Genomic DNA, 22,206 nt, shown 5'->3' with positions numbered 1-22,206 from the left:
CTTATTATAAATATATTGCTATGGGAAAAGCTAGATTTAGTTATTTCAATCTTGTCTGATTCTCTGCATCTCCATTTGAGGTTTTCTTGGCAGAAATACTGAAGCAGTTTGCCATTTTTGTCCAGCTCATTTTACAGATGAGGAAACTGAGGTAAACAGAGTTAAGTGTTTTTCCAGTGTCACTTAGCCAAGTATCATGAAGATGGGTTTTCTTGACTCCATGCCCAGAACTCTATCCACTTTTTTACCTAGCTTGCTGACAGAAGACCTAGTTACAGGTTCCTAGGCAAATTCTCCACAAGAGTGCTATTATAACAAAGCCTGTTCTTATCATAGAACCATCATAGGGCAAGGCAACTGGTCCTCCACTGCAATATGGTAAATTAAAAAATGATTGCCAATATTTACAAGAGATCTTCAGTAGGGGGGGAGGAAGAGAGAGAGAGAGAGAGAGAAAGAGAGAGAGAGAGAGAGAGAGAGAGAGAGAGGAAGGGAGAGATGGAGAGATAGAGAGACAGAGACATCGAGAGACAGACAGACAGAGACAGAGACAGAGAGAGCTTTGTGTCTAATTAGCAAGAATAACTAATTAAAATAGGAAGTTACCAGAATGGGACAGAAGCTGCTTTCAAGTGGCAATCATAATCTTGAAAGGGGTTATTTTATAGTTCTTACCCTCTGTGAAAAAAATGACTAGCTCTGTTTTAATTTTACCATGGGTTTCCTTTAGGTATATTTTCTTAGAATCATGTCTGAAGCATGGACTTTAAAAATGTTCTTTTTATTGTGACCTTAACAATTGTCAATCAGTACAATTTCATTACACTAAGAATGAGAGTACATTTTAGAAGAAATTATCCACTACTGTTATGTACAGTTTGTTGGAAATTTAGCACTAATTTTAGATCTCTGATCTAAGCAGTGATCATTTGTGACTTCAGCTGACTGATAGGGAAACTCATGCCAAAGGGTCAATAGCCTAGAAATACAGACTGATCCATGCATTCTCTGATAAGGTTAACATACTGACTTCTTTTGCTCAAATATACAGGAAGAGCTTTTATTTGGAAGTATATTTGCTGGTGATTGGAGTTAGTGGATAAGGATAAATATGAAAATCACTTTTAATGACAACTGGATTCAATGATTTCATTTGTCCTTATGCAATTTGAAAAAACTTGGAACACCTAAAGTGAATTCAAATCTAAGTACTTAGTTGTTCTGTGATGGAATTGCAAACTGTTGTTATTATCAGAATTTCATCAGGAGCATTCAATTTACTTTTCAGCATCTTGGTAAAAGTGGTCTGATCTTAAACACAGAAAAAAAGCACTTATCCCAAGCCTCTTTAGGAAGCTCCCACAAACCTCTGGAGGAAAGGTGTGAGTTTTATGGATAAGAACCACATCAGTATCTTGCCTTCAAATATGTGACCTATCTTGAATTAATCAGCCAAGAAATTGTAATGCTACATCAAATGGATTTTGAAACCCCAACATGGGGAGTCTAATTTGTTTTCTGTCATTCTCTATTTTTAAAAATTCAATCCAAAAAACATTAGCAAATTTGCTAAGATTGTTTTGTTCCTTCTAAATCCCCAAAGCCACACATTTCTCAGGATTCTTTGGCTGTATTGGGTCCTCAACTAATGGACTTTTCCTATAAACTTGTTTGCTGGCTATATTTTAGCACTTAGTGATCCAAATTCTCCACCCCAAGGAAACGATTGCTTCCATGAACTGAATGGTACCCTGGTGGTCTTAAGGAGTTAATACAGCTTTTGAAAGAACCTAATTTCCAACTAGGGAATAGTATATGTGCTGGGAGAATCTGGCACAATCTCATCAAATAAATGAATTCCAAATAGGGTAGCTGTCCAGCAAAGAAACAAACCAAAAGACAATTTTTGCTTGAAAAGTATCATCTATTGAGAAAACTCCATGAGGCTGAGCCAAAATGTAAGTAAGGAAATGTATTAAACAGGCTTGCAGCTGACATAAATCTTTTGAGTTTTAGCCTTCAGTCCTTTAACAAATGAAAATTCATGGCTCTACTATTACATTTTATACTTGACTATATTTTGATTACTGTTTAATAACAAATATTATTTGGCATTACTGTAGCACTTTTTTTTCCTATAAAATCCCAAGTAGTCTAGTCGCATTGTCTTCTTAATATACTGGGTCTTCCTTGAAAGCGTATATAGAGATAAAATCACTATTCCTCTAATATATAATGTGGGAGAAAAGTATCAAGTTAATGAATAGTGCTACTCTTTACACATTTTTTCTCAGACCAGAAATAATGTGAAAGTGTGTGCTGAACCTGCTTTCCTGTTAGGAAATTCAAGATATTTGAAATCCCTCTGAGGTACTACTATATACCTCTCAGATGGCTAAGATGACAGGAAAAGATAATGACAAATGTTAGAGGGGATGTGGAAAAATTTGAACACTAATACATTGTTGGTGGAATTGTGAATAGATCCAACCATTCTGGGGAGTAATTTGGAACTATGCCCAAAGGGCTTTCAAACTATGCATACTCTTTGATCCAGCAGTGTTACTACAGGTTTAAATCACAAAGCTATCTTAAAGGAGGGAAAGGGACCCACATGTGCAAGAATGTTTGTGACAGCCCTTTTTATAGTGGCAAGGAATTGAGACCTGAGTTGATACCCCTCAGTTGGAGAATGGCTGAATAAGTTATGTTATATGAATGTTATGGAATATTATTGTTCTGTAAGAAATGACCAGCAGTATGATTTCAGAGAGGCCTGGAGGGACTTACATGAACTGATGCTAAGTGAAATGAGCAGAACCCAGAGATATATTATACATGGCAACAGCAAGATTTTATAAAGATCAGTTCTGATAAATTCAACAAGATGATTAAGGCCAGTTTCAATGAACTTATGATGAAGAGAACCATCTGCCACCAGAGAGAAGACTGTGGGAACTGAGTGTGGATCACAATATAGTATTTTCACTCTTTTTATTGTTTGTTTGCATTTCATTTTCTTTCTCATTTTTTCCCTTTTGATTTGATTTTTATTGTGCAACATGGTAATTGTATAAATGTATAAATATGTATATATGTGTGTGTGTATGTGTACGTATACACATACACACATATACATACACATATATATGTATATATATATATATATATGATTTAACATATATTTTTAACATATTCAATGTATATTGGATTATTTGCCATCTATGGGAAGGGATAGAAGGAAGGGGGGGAAATTTGGAATACAAGATTTTGCAAAAGTCAATGTTGAAAAATTATCCATGCATATATTTTAGAAATAAAGACTTTAATATTTGAAATTCAATATTGTATGGTATTCTTATGAAGAAATATAATTGATCTTAAAAAACAAATATAATAGAATCTAGCTTTGCTTCTAATCAGCTGCATTATTTTAGTCAATTCACCATTCTGGAACTTAGCTCTCAGGTAGGGAGGTGATTCTTTTTTTTTTCTTTTTTTAGTTTTTTCAATGCCTTTTTTTTTTTCTTTTTGCTGAGGCAACTGGGGTTAAGTGATTTGCCCAGGATCACACAGCTAGGAAGTGTTAAGTGTCTGAGATCAGATTTGAACTCAGATCCTCTTGACATCAGGACTGGTGCTCTATCCATTGCACCACCTAGCTGCCCCTTTTTCAATGCCTTTTAAAAAAATTAGTCATTTGCAGAAATACTCTTCCTCTACATACCAATTGACCCCGATTAAAATCATACATTCGAAACTTAAAATTTAAATAATCTAAATGGTAAATGGAAAAAGTTAAGCAAAAAATGAATTTAATACAGTGACCACATCTGATGAACAGTCCTTTGTCTTTGTGCCAAGAAGAATATATATTTTTAAAAAATGTTATATTCTTGCAGGCTATTTCACTCCAATTTCTCATAATGATTTTTAGTGATCTCTATGTATACATTATTGTAGTCATTGTACATAATACTTTCTTCATAGTATTGCTTATCAACTGAACAATAGTTCTTGGTTTTATTGTTTATGTCAATTCTCTATATATCTTAAGTATTAGACTTCTCTTAATGATATGTATTTATTTACTTTTCCCATTCCATAATTTCTATTCTTATCTGTCTGTTGTTTGTGAGAACATTTTGGTGACTTCTTATAGAGGAACTGTCTTCTCAGTCTGGAGATTATATAACTTTGTGAAAAATATCTATTTTTTTTTTTGAGGAGATGTTATATAATCTTCCTGAGTTCCATTTCCTTCATTTGTAAAATGAGGAGGCTGGACAAGACCAGAGGTTCTAAGCCTTTTTTTTGTCTATAATTAGACTGTTTGGCAGTTTATTTAAGTCTGTAGACTACTCAGAGCACATTTAAATGCACAAAATAAAAGATATAGGACTACCATCTGGATGGAAAAAAATGGATAGAGTATTAGACCTGAATTCAAATCCAGCCTTAGACATTTACTAGCTATGCACTAGTTACTTAATCTTTATATGCTTCAGTTTCCTCATTTATAAAATGAGTATTTTAATAGCATTTATCTCCCCAGATTGTTGAGGATCAAATATTGTAATATTTGTAAAGTGCTCTGCAAGCTTTAAAGCATGATATGAATGCTAGCTATAGCTATTACATAAAAGAAATTAGGGTTATTGAAAGATAATTTTCACAATATTCTTAAAATAAATTATGGATTGTAGATAGGTTAAACATTTTAAGCACACTCATGCTATGCCAGGCATCATGCTACTAGGTTGAACTAGATGCCTAATATTAACTATCCTTATTGGAATTTCATTTATGGAAACAGTCAGGATTTACTGGAAACCAAAAAGGTAGGCAGTTGATAATGGGTAATACTGCTCTCTTTCAAAAAGACACTTAGATAGTAAGGTAGAATGAAGGTGTCCTGTTATTACTTATAAATTTACTAGAAGAGCCACTCCCTAAGCAGAGCCCCAGACAGATTCCAAGTCCAGGAAGCATCACTAATATAAACACATAACTTTCTAGAGTGCCTAGCTTTGAAGGGGACACACAAATCCTGTTTAAAATTTTTTAATATAAAAACTAAATCCCATATCTTCATATCTTTCAACTTGTGGAAAGTCTTCATTAACTAAGGATGCAAGATCAACAAAAATTCTCTCTTACCAAGCAGCCTTAGAAATACTCAAATAGAATAAATAGAAATATTCAGAGACATTATTCTTCAATATGGTCACTATTCTAACTTGCTGTAGACTGTGCTTCAGTTCAACCTTTAGATGGAGTATCCATATATAAAGCATAGAGAAAAATATTTGTGGAATTTGGTGAAATGTTATCATATTCAGTTGTGTATATCATATACTCTTATATGTATATTATCATTTAAGCATGATAATATTTCACATTTATTTGAGTGTATGCTTTCTGAGGATAGGAACTGATCTGTTTTTAACTTTATATTCCTAGGACTATCATTACATAATATGATAGGCTGATAGATGTAGTGCTATAAAGTACCTCAGAGATCCTCTAGTCCAATACCCTTACTTAAAAGATAAGAAAATTGAAGCCAGGGAGGTAAAGAACTTTGTCCAAAAGTCATTGTGAGTGGACGAGTTGGGCTGAAAATAGGACAGGATATGGAGGGAGAGTTGGATTATTTGTAGAAAATTGCACAGTTTTTAAAATTACCAATCTTCTCCTTGAAACAAATCCCATCTTATTATTTTTTAACAACCAGGTTGACTATTCTTGGACTGTTATTTCCATTTCCCCCTGAAAGAACATTGGAATATATTTCTGGGACATAAACTCTGATAGATGAGCTTTATTTTGTCCCCAAATATAGCCTCCATGCCATTTTGTGACAAACACCATCAAATCACCCTTCCTCCGTCCTTTCCCAGATCCCCTTTACTTGTCATCTCCCTTTAGAATATAAGCTCTTTGAGGATTTATGGACTATATTGCTTCATTCTACATGCATGTTTGGCATATTGTACAGTATCTGACATATTATGCTTAATAAACATTCTATCTATCCATCCATTTAATCCCATTTTACAAGAGAGAAAGCTGAGACTCAGAGAGAATAATTGACTTGTCCAAGGTCACTAGGATATTAAGTGGTAGATCCAGGCTTCTCTGGAGCCCAATGTAAAGTCCAGGCTAGCTTCCTGGAGGCCTCAGGATCAGCCAGAGTCAGGATAAGCAAAATTCCTTGGTCTTTAGAGGAAGAAGTGAAGGAGATGGACAAAACTACCAGGAGTTTTGCCAAGAATCCTTCCTTGATTCTAGAGTCCAGAATCTCTAGGAATCTCCACACTTTTCTCCTCTTCATCCTGAGGCCAAGTGAAATTCTCCTGCCTCTCTCACTCCACCCCCTAATCCTTATCTACAATTCACTTAACTCCAAGCATTGAGCTAGCATCTACTGTGAGAAGAGAAATTCCAAACATATGCTAATAGAGTTATTGTCCTATAAGTAATTAGCCTTAAGTGCTCAGCTATCTGATTCAAGCACACCTTTTAAGAGTTTCAACCCTTTACAATCCAAATTTCCAATTCTGTTATCAAGTTTTTTTTTAAATAACATAATGAGTCATATGCATTCTATGTATGTGGAGAACTTCCAGACTGAACCCAGGCAAGAAGACAGAGTGATCAACTGAGAACAGAATACTGCTTAGCTTTATTTTTGGCAAACAAGATGGAAAAAGTATGTAAAGGGCAATGACGTGTCCCTAGAGAAAGCACCATATGCATTAGATTATACAGCAAGTCTGGAAACAACCATTATTAACAAGAAGAAAATGGGGATAAGTTCAATTGGAGAAAAATAAGGACATTGAACAGGACCTGGGAAGTCTCTTTTAAGAGGACCCTGTCTATGCCTGGATTAGTAAAGGCCAAGGAATCTCTCTAGGAAAATCCAAGATTTTTGTCATTAAAGTCCAGAATGTCATGAACTTTTACAAATCCTTGCAATTTTTATATTTATGAGCTCATAGCAAGTGACCTTTCAGAAAGGGTGATTACTACGGATTTTTATTTTACTAGGGATTATAAATATTTTTTCTCTTAATTGCATTTTTCCCATTTACATGTAAAGATCCTTTGCAGCATTCATTTTTGTAATATTTTGAGTTCCAAATTTTTCCTTCCTTCTTTCTCCCTTCCTCAAGACAGCAAGCAATCTAATATGTTATACATGTACAATCATATTAAACATACTTCCACATTAGTTATGTTGTAAAAGAAAAATCAGACCAAAAGAAAATAACTATGAGAAAGAAAAAAAGTGAAAATAGTATGCCTTGATAGTTCTTTCTCTGGATGTGGATAACATTTTCCATCCTAAGTCTATTGAATTGTCCTTGATCACAGTATTGCTGAAAAAAGCTAAGTTTAAGACAGATCATAGTACAATGTTACTGTTACTATATATAATGTTCTCCTGGTTTGGTTCACTTCACTTAGCATTTGTCCTTGTAAGTTTTTCCAGGTTTTTCTGAAATTTTCCTCTTCATCATTTCTTATAGAAAAATAATATCCCATTACATTCATGTACCACAACTTTTTAGCTATTGTCCAAATGAAGGTGATATCCTTTATTTCCAATATTTTGCCATCACAAAAAGAGTTGCTATAAATATTTTGGTACATGTGGGTCCTTTTCTCTTTTTCATTATCTCTTTGGGAGACCTAGTAATAGTATTACTGAATAAAAGGATATGCACAATTTTATAACTCTTGGGGTATACTTCCAAATTGCTCTTCAGAATGGTTGGGTCAATTCACAACTCCATCAACAATGCATCAGTGTTCCAATTTTCCCACGTTTTTTCAAACAATTCTCATTTTTTTTTCTGTCATAATAGCCAATCTCATAGGTATTAAGTAGCACCTCAGAATTATTTTAATTTGCATTTTTCTTATCAATAGTGATTTAGAACTTTTTTTATATGACTATAGATAGTTTTAATTTTTTCATCTGAAAACTGTCTATTCATAGCTTTTGACAATTTGTCAATTGGGGAATGACTTGTATTCTTATAAATTTGACTCAGTTCTCTATGTATTTTAGAAATGAGGCCTTTATCAGAAACACAAGCTGTAAAAATTGTTTCCTAGATTTCTGATTTCCTTCTAATCTTAGTTGCATTGGTTTTGTTTGTGCAAAATCTTTTTAATTTAATGTAATTAGAATAATCAATTTCGCATTTCACAAAGAAATTCTTTGCCCCTTAATTTTTTAAAACTGTTACTTTAAAGTCAACTTATATACACACCCTCTATGTATATTCCTTCTCATTGTCCTAATAGAGATTCAGTTCTCAGGAGAATCAAGTAACAATTTTCTGTGTAGGAATGTAAATGGCTTATTGAATACCATGGTTTTTTCTTTCCTGTTTATTTTTTTATGATTTTCTTGAGTATAGTATTTGATTATCAAATTTTCTATTGAATTCTGAGCTTTTCATCAGGACAGTTTTAGAGTCTCCTATTTTATTGAATATCCATCTTTTCTCCTAAAAGATTATGCTCAATTTTTTCAGGTAGGTGATTTTTTATTATAGTCCAGACTCTTTTGCTTTCTGGAATATCATATTCCAAGTCCTCTGAATTTTTAATGTAGAAGCTGCTAAGTCCTATGTAATTCTGACATACAATTCTTGATATTTAAATTATTTCTTTCTGGCTGCTTGAAGTATTTTCTCCTTGACCTTATCAGATCTGGGATTTGACTATAATGTTGCTGGAAGTTTTCATTTTGAGAATTCTTTGAGGAGATGATTGGTGAGTTCTTTCAATGACTATTTTATCCTCCAATTATAGAATATAAGACATGTTTTCCTTGATAATTTCTTGAAAGTTGTGTCCAGGTTCTTTTTTTTGATCATGGCTTTCAGGTAGTCCAATAATTCTTAAATTAATTTTTCTGAGTCTATTTTTTAGGTCAGTTGTTTTTTTCCCAATGAGGTATTTTATTTTTAATTCTATTTTTCATTCTTTTGATTTTATTTGACTGATTCTTGACATATCATAGAATTATTAGTTTCCACTTATCTAATTCTAATTTTTAAAGAATTATTTTCTTCACTTAGCTTCATTTCCTCCTTTTCCATTTGGCTAATTTTACTTTTAAAAAGAGTTATTTTATTCAGTAGATTTTTTTCCCCTTTTGGACAATTCTATTTTTAAAGGAGTTGTTTTCTTCAGTCAATTTTTGTGCTTCCTTTTCCAAGCTGTTGACTTTTTCACAATTCTCTGACTTAACTGTCATTTCTTTTCCTAGTTTTTCTTCTGCCTCTTTTACTTGATTTTTAAAATCCTTTTTGATCTTTTCCAAGACCTCCAAGACTCATAATGCCAGTTTTTCCTTTGTAAAATAAGTTTGGTGTCAAACAGTGGGAACCTTTTAAATACATAGAAAGCATACTATCAACAACCATATGAAAAAAAAACACTCCAAATCACTAATAGTAAGAAAAATTAAAATAAAACAATTTTGTAATTCTGTTTCACACTCAGATTTGCAAAGATGATAAAAAGGGAGAGTGACAGTTGTTGAAAAGACTGCAGATGGATTGGAATATTAATAAATTATTGGTGGTACTATATATTAGACTACCTGTTCTGGAAAGAAAGTTTGAATTATCTATAAAAAGTTACTAAAGTGTCTCTACCCTTTGATCCAGTGTTAGCACTACTAGATATGTGTTATTAAAGAGGTCCATGATGAAGGGTAAGTATTCACATATCCAAAAAATATTTATAACATCAATTTTGTTGTAATGAAGAAATGGAAACAAACAAGGTATACAATACAGAATAAACAAATTATGATATATTGTTTCTCTATAAGAAGACAAAGAAAACTAAAAGAAATCTGGGAAGATTTATGTAAACTGATGCAGAATGAAGTAAGCAGAATGAGGGGAATTATTTATACAAACACCATATTATAAATATTTACATCTTTATTAATTAATAATATTAAATATATTAACAAAAATTAAATAATAAATAAATATATTTTATTAATTAATAATATTAAATATATTAATGAAAATAAATGAAAATTAAATTAAAAATAAATATTAAAATATAAATATTTATGTTTTCATATTATAAATGAAAATAATTCTGAAATACCTAAGAATTTTGCTCAATACAATGACCAATTAGAAATCACTAAAATTAATGATGAAACACTGGCAATGATGAAGAATTAGAGGTATAGTATAAAACATACATTCAGACTCAGCTAATGCATGATTTTTTTTTGATTGTTCTTTATTTATTATGAGTGAGGGCTTAAATTTTGTATTTTTTATTAGGAGGGGAAGAAGTTGTGGTGTCATGGAGTAATTATTGATGTTATTCAGTTGTTTCAATCTTGTTCAACTCTTTGTGATCCTATTTGGGGTTTTCTTAGTAAAAATACTGGAGTGGTTTGCAATTTCTTTTACCACCTCATTTTATAGATCAGGAAATTGAGGCAAAGAGGATTGTTTTGCTTAGTGTCATAAAACTAATAAAATCTGAGGTTAAATAGTAAGTGTTTGAGGCCATATTTAAGTCCAGTTCTTCTTAACTCTAGGCCTGGTGCTCTATCTACTGCATCATCTAGCTGCATAAATTAAGAGTGATTAAGAAGAAGAGCGGGAGGAAGAGGAAGAACAGGAGGAAGAGGAGAAGAAAGAGGAGGAGGAGAAAAAAGAGGAAGAGGAAGAAAAAGTGGAGGAGGAGGAGAAGGAGGAGGAGGAGGAGGAGGAGGAGGAGGAGAGGAGGAGGAGGAGGAGGAGAAGAAGAAGAAGAAGAAGAAGAAGAAGAAGAAGAAGAAGAAGAAGAAGAAGAAGAAGAAGAAGAAGAAGAAGAAGAAGGAGAAGGAGAAGGAGAAGAAGAAGAAGAAGAAGAGAAGAAAAAGATGGAAGGAAGAAGAAGGAAGGAAGGAAAGAAGAAGAAGAAGCAGCCATTTGTAATCATATGTAATCAAATTTACTTAATTTAATTTACTTAAATCACTTAACCCTGTTTGCCTCAGTTTTCTCATCCATAAAATGAGCTGGAAAAGAAAATAGCAAATCACTCCTAAGTCCTTGCCAAGATAATCCTAAATGGGGTCACAAAGAATTGGAAATGCCTGAAAATTACTGAATAATAACAATTACGTTGACCCTCCCTTGCCAAGTCTTTTCTTCTCCAAGATAAATATACTCAGATATGAATATCCCACAATGATAGATAGGAGAGGTATTAGTGCAACAGGGAAAAACACTGATTTGGAAGCAAGGTATCTAAAACTCATCTCTGGGTTCTCTTGGATGAACAATTTAATCTCTGTGGACCTCAATTTCCTCACCTGTAAAATGAGGGCTTTAGATTATCTCCAACATACCTTCTAGCTCCAAATCCATGACTATTAAATCTATTTTTCTTATATTTATATCTATTGATATCAACAAGTATTTCTAAGTTTCTAATAGAAGCCAAGAGTTTAATTGAATGCTGTAAACATAAAGACAAAAATATAATAGATGCTCTTGAGGAACTTCCATTTGAATGAATGAGACTACATACTCATTTACAGATATTCATAAAAGATATAAGGAAACCTTACATCTTTCAAGTCCCTTTCATCTCTGAATCCTAAAACTAAACCTGTTCATAGGACATTCAATGGTACTAGATAAAAGGAAGCCAGACCAGTCTTTATTTCACATTTCTTTATACCTCCCTGAGAATATCCTGTCTTTCACTTAAGTGTCCATTCATATTTTCAATATTTCTTTCCTCTTTTCTGCTATTAATTCCTGATTCTTAGTATGGCTCTGGTGAATTCTTTCATACTAAGGTAAAAATGCCTGTGAGAATTTAAGTGTAATCTTTCATAATAAATTCTACTCCTGTTCTTTTGTTTATATCTTTCGTTTCTATAACACTTTTTGAAAGCAACAACATTGTATTGCTGAGAAGAACTAAATCTGTCACAGTTGATCATTACATCTTGTTATTGTGTGCAATGTTCTCCTGCTTTTGTTTACTTCATGTAGGTCTTTCCAGGCTTTTCTGAAATCTGCCTGTTGTTTATTTCCTAAAGAATAATAATATTCCATTACATTCATATACTATAACTTATTCAGCCAATGAGTGGGCATCCACTCAATATCCAACTCTTTGCCACTACAGAAAGAACTGCTACAAACATTTTTGTATGTGTGGGTCCTTTCACCTTTTTTTTAATGATCTTTTTGGGATATGGACCTAATAGTGACACTGATGGATCAAAGTGTATGCAGAGTTATATAGTCCTTTAGCCCAAGACTTTCTTTCAAAACACTCAAATAAAAATGGCAGTATTAAAAGAACTGATAATACTTTCATATATGTAAATGATTTGATCTTATTGAGTCCCTTATAATTAGTTTTTAATATTTATATTTTTCCTGGATTTGTCAAAATTTCCCTTAAATTTTGCTATTTTTATCACAAAAACCTGAAAGTCTTTCAGTTTGTTAAGTATTGTTTTTCTTCATTCAGGATTACGCTTATCTTTTCTGGGTAAGTTTGTAACCCCAGCTCTTTTGTTCTATTGAAAAAGTATTTTAAAACCTATGGTCCTATCTTCAGCAATGAGATGAACCAAATCAGTTCCAAAGGAGAAGTAATGAACTGAACCAGCTACTCCCAGCAAAAGAACTCTGGGAGATGACTAAGAACCATTACATTGAATTCCCAATCCCTATATTTTTGCCTGCCTGCATTTTGGATTTCCTTCACAGACTAATTGTACAATATTTCAGTTCGATTCTTTTTGTACAGAAAATAAGTTTGGTCATGTATACTTATTGTGTATCTAATTTATACTTTAACATATTTAACATCTACTGGTCATCCTGCCATCTAGGGGAGGGGAGTAGGGGGAAAGAGGGAAAAAATTGGAACAAAAGGTTTGGCAATTGTCAATGCTGTAAAATTATCCATATATGTAACTTGTGAATAAAAAGCTATTAAAAAAATTTAAAAACCCTATGGTGCTTAAATGTAATAGTTAATACATTTTGTGCAATCTTTATTGTAGCTCCACAATATTTAAATTTTTTCTTGTTATTTCCAATATTTTTTTCCTTAAACTGGTAAGTTTTCCTTCTGGGTGCTCTTTCAGGTAGTGCTCAGTGGATTTTTTCTATTTTCGCTTTGCCTTCTTGTATTAGAACTTCAGAGCAATTTTCCTTGACAATTTCTCATTATATTGTATCAAGATTCTTTTTAAAATTATAATAACCATAACCATAATTAATTTTAATAATAATAATTCATAATGCAATCATAGATTTTAATCATAACCATAATAAACTATTGTCATATTATTTCTCCTTTATCTGTTCTCCTGATCAGTTATTTTTCTGATAAAATATTTCATATCCTCCTCTATTTTTTCATCTTTTGATTTTGTTTTATTATTTCTTTGTGTCTTAAGAATATCATTAGTTTCTTTCTGCCCAGTTCCAGTTTTCAAGGAATTATTTTCTTCCTTAAGTTCTTGGTTCTCTTTTTGAAGTTGGTTGGCTTTCTTTTCAAAATGTTCTTGATTTTCTTGCATTGCTCTTTTTTTTTCTATTTTTTTACCTTGATGTCTCTTATTTAATTTTTAAAGTCCTTTTTTAGTCCTTCTAAAAACTCTTTTTTCAGCTTGGGACTGTTTGACATTTCTCAGTGAAAAAGAAATGGCTCCATAAACTTCCTCTGAATATGAACCCTGATCTTTTCTATCCCCATAGTGACTATCTTTGTTTTGTTTTTTTTTCTCCTTTGTTTCTCATTTTTATTTATTTTGTTTTATTTTATTTATTTTCAGCAGCTATTAGTTTGGTCAAGTCTCTGAGATATGGGGAATTATGCCCCAAGCCTTAGATCCCTCTTACTGTTATTTTCTGTGCTTTGTCCCAGGACTCAAACTTTGATTCTCCTCTCTACTTCTAAGCTAGGGCTAGAGTCCTCCCCACTCTTCCTCCCATCCCTTTATGCTGTCTGCCTGTGATCTCACTCCCTGAAGTCCCCCTCGTGGCTGCAAACTAAAGCTATCCTTCTCTTCTCTGGCACTGATTCTGCTTTCCTGATGATACCCCCAACCAGCAAAGTCCCCTGCCACCCTTCTGCTACTACACTTACCAGGTTCCTAGTGGCTCCTTCTCTTAAACAGCAGCAACCCAGCCTGGGAAGGGACGGGTCAACATAGCTGTGCTTGGCAACTCTCAACAATGGAAGGTCCATTAATCTTCTCCTACTCAAACATCAGACCTCCCCACTGTCCATGAGATGAAAGCTTCTAAGAGTGAGGCAACCTTCCAACTGCAGCTGCCCCACAGGGTTTGTTGTTTGTTGTTATAGCAGAATTGGTCTGGAGGCTTTTCACTCAAACTCAACCTCTGCTCCTGAAGATCAGGTCTTTACTTGGTCTTCTTAGGAGAACAACTGCTTTAATTTGACTTTTATTTATTTCTGCTGTTCTCCATTTACTCTTACTTTTTCTGAGGGGAAATTTAGAAAGCTGAAAGTTTTCTGCCTATTCAACCATCTTCTCTGAATTTTCTAAGTGCTATCTTTCACAGAAGCTTAGTATATCATCTCAGTGTTATTTTTCCCACTAAAGTAGTGAGTTTCTTATCATTGAAAGTATTTTAATGTATCAACAAAGATCAAATCTTAAGTAAAAAATATAATAATTAGTCTTATGAGTAGCATTTCCGGCAACAGTAAATGTTTAAGATTATTTGTGAGAGGGGTGAGGTGACCAGAAAATGGAAAAGAAAGGATCATAGAGTTAGCAGAGATGTTAGAGGGATTCTGGTGCATTTCTCTCATTTTGCAAAAAGGGAAGCTAAGGCCCAGGGAGATTAAGGGAATTGCCCAATGTCACACAGAATAAGTGACATTTTTTGAATTTATACCAAGGTCTTTAACTCTAAGTAATATATTCTTTCCATTAAACTATACTGGTCCTCTTAGTGTCCCTGAAATCATACAAACTTGGATAATATTTGTGGATGTAATTTGTGACTTGCAAAGCATTCTTCAAAGGTAAAGGGATTTGTTGTTGCTGTTATTATGTGACTCAAGGTGTCCACATGAACTTCTGAGACTGGTTGTGGTCAAAGGAATTCTTATAAACACTGAGCTGCCAGGAATAGGGAGCTGATTCCTCTCTAGGTTCAGCCTTGGCAGCCTAAGAATGACATCCACATGATCTCAGAAGATCAAAAGGGCAGTTCTTCTAGTCATCTCTTGGGAAAATACTCTTTTTAACTTTCGGGCAGCATGGGATAAGGATGCTCTGTGGAAGTCCATGTGAATTCAGGTAGGAGACTACAATCCATAGCTCGTATAAAACACACACAATATCTCCCACTGTTAAGGTTTAGACAGGGAGCACAGCACCTACCAAGTTAAGATGTTATGGAGCTGGTCCTTATCTTAGCTGGTCTATTGCCAGGAGGAATGAGAATCCTGGAACAGTAGTGCTGAGAAAGACCTAATCTGAACCCGATAAGATTGTACCCTCTAACAGGTACATACTTGGCAAGAGAGCCAAGGTACCAGGAGGTGCAAAACCTGAGAACGGTTGAAGCATACATACCCCATCACACCATTCTATGATAACTGCAGAAAGTCAGAAAATGTAGGACAATAATCTGCTCTAAGAATAGGATAAAAGCAAGGCAGTGGGGCTATAGCTTACTGTCCTTCAGACAAAGGGAAGAGGAGGAGGGAAGGAAAGAGTTTGGGGCTGTAAAACTTTTTTTAAAAAGTGTTTTAAAGTTGTTTTTAACATATAATTGAAGGAAATATATAAAAATAAAGTGGTATTAGGGAAGATATTCAAGATGGTGACAATAACAATAAACAATAACAATAACATATGGTGCATTAAAGTTTATTTTCTCTGCTGCAGTTCTGTAAATTAAGTAGAATATTACAGGTATTAAGATTCCCCATTTTATAGATAGGAAAATTGATATTTAGAGATATTAAGAAGCTTGTCCAAGGCTCCACAGTTAAGTTATGCTCAAATGTTTGTACTAGAGGAATTTTGAGTTCAGAAAGATGTCAGACTCATAAAATGTCAGAAATAAGAAATAGGGTCTTAGACCATCTATTTAGACTCCTTCTTTTACAATAAAAATAAGTTAAAAAGCACTAAGGGCATTTAAAACAATAATATACAAAAAAGTGAAAAAATTGCAGATAAAAAAATGAAGGGATTTTTCCAAGCTCACTGAATTTCAGAGACATCTTTCAATGTTTATATGGCTCTCTGTTCTCATTCATGTGGCCGCTAGCCCCAATGAGAGAGATTATAAATCATCCATGTCTACCCATCCTCAGCCATGTCCACTTCTAAATTCAGTATGTGTATGTGTGTTTCTAAGGAGCGGTTTGCTAACAGTAGAGCAGTCCAGGAATGGAGATAAAGAGTGTCCTGTATATGAAGAGTATCTTATATTTCACCTTCCCTTTTTTCTTGAGAATTTTTATTTTTGAGTAAGGGAGATCTATGTTTTCCTTTGCAACATGACTTTTATGGAAATATTTTGTACAACTTCACATGGGCCTTTGTTTTACATGTAACTGGGGAAAATGCAAATATTTAAAACATAAAAAAAGTAATTTTAAAAAAGGAATGTAATATTCAAGGTCAAGAGCCTTAGGTGGAGTTTTCTTGGCAAAGAACTGGAATGATTTACCATTTATTTCTCCAGCTCTTTGTATAGATGAGGAAAATAAAGAAAACAAGATTAAGTGATTTTAGTGTCAGCTAATAAGTATCTGGGGCCACATTTAAACTCGGAAAGGTGAGTCTTTCTGACTCTACTCATAGCATTCTACCCACTGCACCACCTAGCTGCCCCATGGACAGCATGGATTCCATTCAGCAAATTATCATGACCTCTGTATTTGAGTATGTTAGTTAGACAGTGAGAAGTCTGAAAAAAGAGAATTTTTTTTTTTAAATTTAGGACATCAGGAAACTATATGAATGTACCAGGTAGTCTCCTGAGTCAACCAGCATTGAAGGTACTTTCAATATCTCTTAAGAGAAATCTAGCCATGATTGGTGTATAGGAAATTGCTACAAAGTGATTTGGAAGTGAAAAGCCCTAATTTAGGGGATTAGGTATCACTTTTCATATAAAATGATGCTTCCACTGAGTGTTTAAGGAGATTAGGGATTTTAGGTGATTCTATGGATAAAGCACGGCCTGAAATCAGCAAGTGCTGAATTCAAATGTGTGCTCGGGATACTTACTAGCCATGTGACTCTGAGGCAAGTCACTTAACTCTTTATCTCAGTGTCCTCATTTGTAAATGGGGATAATAATAATAATACTATTTACCTTGCAGAATTGCCGTGAGAATCAAATGAGACAATAATGTAAAATGTTTAGCACAGTGTTTGATACTTTGTAAGTGTTGTATAAACGTAAGCTATTATTACCGTCATTTTAAGAGGCAGAGGTCTATTGACCAATTCATTTTCTGTATAGTCTGCAGAACCCAACACAGTGTTTTGCCCATAATTCCTCAAATATTTGTTGAATAAAAGTGAATTTAATTGTGTAGTCCTCAAGGGCAGGAGCATGTGTTATACTTCTAGGAAAATGTTGAAGACAAAGTACAAATTCAGTTAAATACTTGTTAATTGACTGATTTCCTGGCCCACTACTTCTCTTCCCCTCACATCCCATTCCCAGCCCACTTGGGGCTGTTATATCCCAGCTGGTGATTAAAATGGTGACACTTCTGCTGTAATTTTGATCTTTATTAAATAGTTTCATCTGGGAACATGCCATGAGACCCTCAAGCAAAAGAGAGCCTCCCTTTCGATGTGTATGCATATATCATGTCATAATTGAACAAAATAAACTTTCTCCCTTCAGAATTAAGTTTTTAAGAGAAGATACCATTATCTATTCAGGATATTAACTTATGGCCACAGAAGATTTGTTTCCAACATCAAGATAATTCTTTTTCTATGTCCTCAGCTTTAAGAATTTTAGTCTGTGGATATTTCTCTGAGGCTGATTGAGAACAGGCGCTACTCTGGGGCAACATTGCTTTGAGGGGCCCTTTTTAGGGACTTCATTATTTAGAATGTAATTTGTAACAAGGAGAGGCTCCCTGGGATGCATCAGTCTTGGGGGCACTGGGATTGCTGCCTCCTTAACCTTTTGGGTAATTCATCCCTGGACATGCATTTAAAGACAAAGTGTCCTTGAGCAGGGGCTGTGGGAGAGAACCCTTCTCTTTCTCCCAGCCTCAGCTTTGCTTTTTGGGCTAACCAGTGACCTGCGTGAACCTATTCCAGACAAATTGAGAGCAGGGTTCAGTAATGCATCATTGCAGTCAACTTCCCCAGGCCCCCATCTGCATGAGCCAAAAAGGATGGAGCCTGCCTGCCAGGGTATCCTTATCTGGAGCCTCAGCTCCCAAGAGCTAATGAACTTTGTTGCATGTTAGGCAGCCAAGCTCATTCCCAGGTTTACTGAACATGGGATTTCCTAAATGTCACTTTATCTGGAGTCCAAAGGCTTTCAGTTAATGAAGGATTTTAATGTATGGGATAATATAAATTATATGCAATAAGAAGTCTGTCTGTGACTCTATGACCTCTTGCATGAGATCCAGTAATCCTTATTTCTTTTCTTTCTGTCTCCATAGTTACTGATCTTTCCACTCCTATCCTGGAGCTAAAGACTTAATATAAAGAAAAAATTTTATTTATTTTAGGGCTTTTTTTGGTTTTGTTTTTGTTACAGACCCCTGGATTCATCAGTGTAGGAAATCCCCTATGGGAAAACTCCTTCTCCTATGCAGATAGCAACTTATTGGTAATTTCTAGACCCAAAGAGCTTGTCCTTGGTAATGTCTTAATTACTTAATTTGTTGAACAAAACGGAATTAGATTGATTAGTCATTGAGGGCAAGGACCATGTGTTAAACTTCTAGCAAGGGCTTGGAGACATAATCTAAAGTCAACAAAAAGCAAGAGAACGAAGAATGCTTTTTGTTCAGATTTCAACATGCATTTGGATGGACACCCTAAAGAGCTTATCCAGCAGTGTGATTTTGGACAAAATGTACTTTCCCCCTCAGAATCAAGTTCTTAAGAGAAGTAACACCTATCTCCTTGGGATATTGTAGGACAGACTATATAAATGGACAGTTACCTAGGCTTAGAGTTCAAAAGGGAGGAGAGTGGATGCCATTTCTTCTAGGAAATTGAAAAACTATTTTTATTTTACTTTTTTAAACCTCAAACCTCCCATAAAATCAAAGACCCATCTTTTTACTACTTGTAAATTTTACCAGTTTTATTGGAAGGTGATGAAACTGAAACTCTGAAGAACCAAACATAATTATCTCACAGAAAGTAATGGAGAGGGAGGTAAAAGATAAAAGGAACTGTAACATGTAAACAAGGAACTCCAAAGAACAGTAGTAAAAGATGTCATTAAGAGATTATGTGACAAAAAGAAAGGATGGACTGATCATATTGAGAGTGTGAAGGATGCTGGGCAGACAGCTAGGAAGCACCTTGTACTGGTAGATAGATTATAATCCACATCATTGGAAGTAACTCCCCAAAAGATTTGAGAGTTACGGTTTGGAGGTGGGAGGTAGGGATGAGGGGAGGAATTGAGATATTGTAATTTGCCAAGGTCACCTCATCAATATATTGGAAAGGCAGGAGCTGATCTCAGATCTTCTTGATTCCAAGACTATTGGAATTTATTATTTCCTATACTCTCTAGAATCATGAGATCATAGGATCAGAGATTTAAAACGCCTTCACCATTTTACAAATGAGTACACTGAAGCAGAGAGAAGTTAAATATCTTGCCTTAAGTCACACAGGCAGTATGGGACAATGCTAGGATCAATCAATCAATTAATAAATATCTATTAAATCCCTGCTATGTATCAGACACTGTGCATTGAATTCAACACCTTTAGTTAATATTTGAGGAAATCAAAGCTCAGAAAGAGGAAGAGGGATAAAGATAAATACGTGGGGGGAAAAATCTACTTTCAGGAGTTAGGAAGAATTGGAAGAGACAGGGAAGGAATAGCTCAATAAGTAGAAAGAGAACTAAGAATGTAGGTGAGCAGAAAGTATCTAGAAAGAAAGAGTGGTCACGGGTGTGAAACTCAGTAAGAACTACAAAGAGATCATTGAATTTTGTAATTGAGAAGTTCTTTATGGCCTTTCAGAAAAGATAGAAGACAGATTTGGAAAGTGTTGAGAAAAGAGTTGAGAGATGACCTACAGAAAATATTTTTTAAAGAATTTTAGTCATCAATAAGCATTTATTAAACACCTATAATGTATACGCATTATGCTAGGAATACCAATAAAGGCAAAAAAAAATTATCCCTGCTCTCAAAGAGTTCATTACCTAATGGAGAAGTATAGGAAGTAGAAAAAGAAAGTATTGTAGCTGAATGGGATAGAAAGGTCAAGAAGGTTTTTTTTTTTTTTTTTTTTTTTATTTTTTATTTTTTTTAGCATTTGAAAGACTTGGGCATATTTGTAGACACATGGAAAAAAGCCAGCAAAAAGGGAGAAATAAAGTATTTCTGGCCAAAGATATAGGAGGAGGTAGAATTGAGACTACAACCAAAAAGAGAGGAAGGAGAATGTTAATAACACTTAGATAAGGTGTAAATATAGGATACTATGAATACCAAAGTAATAGATACTCTCTCCTTCTTAAATTTCCAAAGCACCATGCTCTCCTGGTTCTCCCTTTATCTTACCAGTCACTCTTCCTCTTTCTTCTTCCCTAACTCTTCAACCTTTTTCTGAGCCTTCATTATAGTTTTTCTCAAAGGGCCTTTCTTTGGCCTTTTTCCTTTCCCTTTCTGTTCTCTTTTCCCTGGCAAACTCACTCACTCCCTTAGCTTGATCTATTTTCTTGGTTTCAGACATATATCTTCAACTCTCTACAGAAAACTTTCCTTTCTGAGAAAATTAAAAAACTCTCTGAATGACTCCAAACTTCTCATTTGAACAAAGACTCATCTTTGTAATATCAATATTCTGCAGTTGTTATATGATTCTGAATCATGAAACACTATTCTCTGAAGAATTAGAAAGAGTATCACTTAGAGGACAAGAGAAAGGCAGGCAGTGAATGTGATCAGGCTGCAGTACACAATAAGCAAAGAATGGAAGAAGTATAATTAAAAAAAAAAGACATAGAATAAAGAAAGTCATGAGAAAATGTATAATGGTGATGGAAGGTGAGAGGGCCATGTGGTGAGAATGAGGACACCATGTGCTCCACTGGTATTACTGTGATAACAAAAGAAAATCAGGAGAAGGACTTGTAGTCCAATATATGGCTGAGTCCCATCCTCTGTGGTGAACTTAGTGGGGAAACATGGGCAAAAGGGGTCCAGGAAGGGCAGGACGTATGGACTGAATCACTTTTGTTAAAAGGAATTTTTTTGTTGACATCACAGATCCATCGAAGTACAGAGTAAATAAAATATATCAATTATGTAAAATGTTTTTTGCCTTATGTTGAAATATGGTGTCAGTAATCAGATCTATAAAATGAAAAGAACATTTAATTTAAATAAATTATATGGGACCAATTTCTGAGTGTCACCCTATATTTTAAAGTGTTCAAAAAAGTGATAACATTCATTAACAGCCATCAGACTTTCCTCAACTCTTGATAGTCCCCACAAGTCCATTTGATTGCTTAGAAGTAAAGCAACTTGAAGGGGAAGGTTCTGAATCTGAAGGTGTCAGAGTCACATTAAGTTCTAGCCCATGGTCTACTTGGCTCCTATAAACATGACTCTGAAGCTTCCAGTAACTAGAAACCAAGAAGAAATGTTATAACCAAGTGGTAGCAAGCCAACCCACCCAAGATATGAACCAAACAACCAGTTTCAAATAGGGTTACTCAGGCCACTGAGAACTGTGGTAAGGCTGTCTTATCATGGAACAATTTATGGCTCCTTGATTTCAGCCTTCTACAGAAAGGGCCTTTTAATAATAAGAGTTTTATAACGCTGTGAAAACATTTTGCATATCTTGAGGAACTATATTTATCTATGATAATAATTTTGCTGTGGACTTCCTAGGAGAATTTCCAGTTCCATTCAATCTAGGAGATAATAAATTTA

This window comes from Antechinus flavipes, chromosome 1 (assembly GCF_016432865.1).
Source record: "Antechinus flavipes isolate AdamAnt ecotype Samford, QLD, Australia chromosome 1, AdamAnt_v2, whole genome shotgun sequence".
Lineage (NCBI taxonomy): Eukaryota > Metazoa > Chordata > Mammalia > Dasyuromorphia > Dasyuridae > Antechinus > Antechinus flavipes.
Note: the sequence above shows the minus strand (reverse complement) of the source record.